Below are 2,847 nucleotides of genomic sequence, written 5' to 3'. Positions count from 1 at the left end.
AACCCCTTTTAAGATGCCCTAAGAAAGCTCTGCCCAGCAAAGGGCACAGACGCAGGCAGAATCCAGAGATGAGAAATCAGGGATGGAGGAGCCATGACATTTCCCTTCGCTCATGCTGCAAAGGGAAATTACTACCGAGAGCTCAGCAGCACGTGACAGATGCAGCAGCCACACAGAGCACACACACACACTGCTCCAGCAGCCTCTGACCCATCCGGATTCCAGCTGTTGGGATCAGGCTCCATCCCTGCAAAGATACCTCACACCCCACACTGCTCTGTGCCCTTCCAACCTCTGCACTGCCTAGGCCCTGTCAATCCTCCTTTCTACACAGGAGCCTCAACTCCCCCTGATGTTTTGTTTGAAATTCCAGCCTTCTTGTCAAAACCCAAACACCTCTCCCTGTCTCCACCAGCCTCCCCAATCTGTCACTTTGGGTTACAGCCCTGCAGTTTTTCTCTTCCTTTCAAATCACTTCAAGAATTGCATAAATATTGTGTCCCATGGTCTAATAAAAACTATCAGGAATTTCTCTGTTTACATTCCCAATTCCAGTCCTGCCCTCATGTTCTCTCTCCAACCTCCACACCTAGAAGTACCTGAAAAACTGACAATGAGAATTTACACAGGGTAAATGTCATAAACATCTATAACCATTTTTTCAATCAGAAACGTTAATCAAGTTGCTGGAAGTCTGTTCATTATTCCTCCCTCTGCACTTATAAATCCAATCCTGCCAGTGCTTACACATACACTTAAACATTTGATGAGGTTTGATGAGGGCATCACCTGAGGGCATGGATGGGAGGTGAGGGCATCACCTGAGCTACTCAGACAAGAAGCAGCATTTGTAATGGTAAAGCATCTCCTCAAAGCAACCCAAAGTACCAAATTTTGCATTCAAACACAAGCATTTACCAAAAACTGAGATGAAATAATGTTCCATTTCACATGTCCTATGTTTCACTCAGATGTGAGACCTTCCCCTCCTTTTGCACTGCTACACAAATATTCCATTGCCTTTTCATAATGAAAAGCAATTAAAAAACCAATGTAGACATGCAACTCACGTTTATTGTTTTTAATGAAAGGTAAATTTTTTATATTATTTTAATTTAAACAATCACCAAGATTACTGTTAAATAGGTTAACACCACATTTTGAAACACAGTTATGGTTAAGTCTAAAATTTATATGCCATTAATGCTGCTAATTAAAGCAAATGATATCAATTGTTGTATCAGAAAGAATTCTTGAGTAAGGATGGAACTAGCTATAAATGTAAGAACTACATTTAATCTCCTTATCTTCTCCCTAACAAACTTCTGCCAAACCACAACATTTTGGGTTTGAACACAACCAGACCAGGAGCCTGTAAAATATGAATACACAGAATCAGAAGAATTTCCTCTATTTATACATTTTTCTACATCCTCTGTTGGACCTCTTGGTGTGCAAACTTCTGATCGATTTCTTCTGGTGAGCTCAGTGGGGACAAGAGTCTGTAAGGATTTTTGGAAATAAGTTTATTCTGGAAATTCCTACACAGGCATTTTTTTCCTGAATGTTTAAAAAGCTCATGGAAAATTTTCCTGTGGATGAAATAGGGCACAGCAATCACCTTGTACTGCTCAGAGGGTGAATTCCTTCTAAGATAGAAGAATCTGCTGTGTGAGAACTGAAGTTCTCATATGAGGTAATTCTATAAAGAAGCAGAATTGCTTCTCAGTATTCTCAATAGAAAAAGAACTTCATGTATGAGCATCACTAGAGAGTAAAAACAGAGACTCAGGTGCTTGACTGGTCAGTAGTTAAGGTATGGGGAGAAGGTGGTTTTAGCTTACTGCCAAGCTTTACTCATTTAGCAGAAGGATCATGATTTGGACTCATCTTAGCACCTTTGGACACATTTTCTTTTCAGGCTAAAGAGCTGCTCCTGGCACTAAAGGACTCCCTTCACACCTTACTTTGTTTTGGTTTTATTGTCTATAGTTCCCACACTCATGAGATAGCACTGAAATGACTCGACCCTACCAACACAGGCTCGAGCCACACAGCACGTACAGCCCCAGGATTCCTCCTCCCACTCGGGGATACACTATCTACATCTATCCATGGCTTCATAGGACAGCACTGCTGGGGGGAAGGAAACATTCACACCTCAAAGGGGTTGCAGAAACAGCACCACGTGGGGCTCCAGAGGCCTCAGGAGACATCGGGCTGCGTTGTTACTGCCCCCAGGCTCCACTAAAACCAGCTAGAGGGGGTTTAAGCCCATAACAGGAGGGTGTGAAGCCCCCACCTCACTCTGCTGGCACCCCTGTCGGGGGCTATTAGGGCACAGTGCAGAGCAGATACTGGGACACAAAGGTGAGCATGTCCCATGCTAGGGGGGCACGACCCGAGGGGCTGACTGCATTCCATGGGGTGCTGATCCAAAGGGGAGCACACACACCATACTGCAGGGAGAGGCACGACTCAAAGGTGGGTCCACATCCCACACTGGGATGGGAGAGACACAATCTAAAGCAGAGGTCAAAGACCCAAAAGGAGGGGACTTTTATCTCACATCGAGGGGGTACACGACCCAAAAAGGAGGACCTACACTGGGGGGCTCTGAACCAAAATGGAAGCCACATCTCTCACAGCAAGGGGGGAATCAAAGCCCAAAAGAAAGATACACAAAGGGCAAGGGCCATGACCCAAACCGGGGAGGGGGGGCTTACACTAGGGGTCCTGAATCAAAATGGGGTTTACATCTTACACCAGGGGTCGACAATAGCACAGCCTAAAGAGGGGCTCACACACGCAGGGGGGACATATACCCAAAGGGGGTGGAATATATCC

Source organism: Acanthisitta chloris, unplaced genomic scaffold (assembly GCF_000695815.1).
Source record: "Acanthisitta chloris isolate BGI_N310 unplaced genomic scaffold, ASM69581v1 scaffold38201, whole genome shotgun sequence".
NCBI classification, from domain to species: Eukaryota; Metazoa; Chordata; class Aves; order Passeriformes; family Acanthisittidae; genus Acanthisitta; species Acanthisitta chloris.
The sequence above is the reverse complement of the archived record's forward strand: the minus strand, read 5'-3'. Positions refer to the sequence as shown.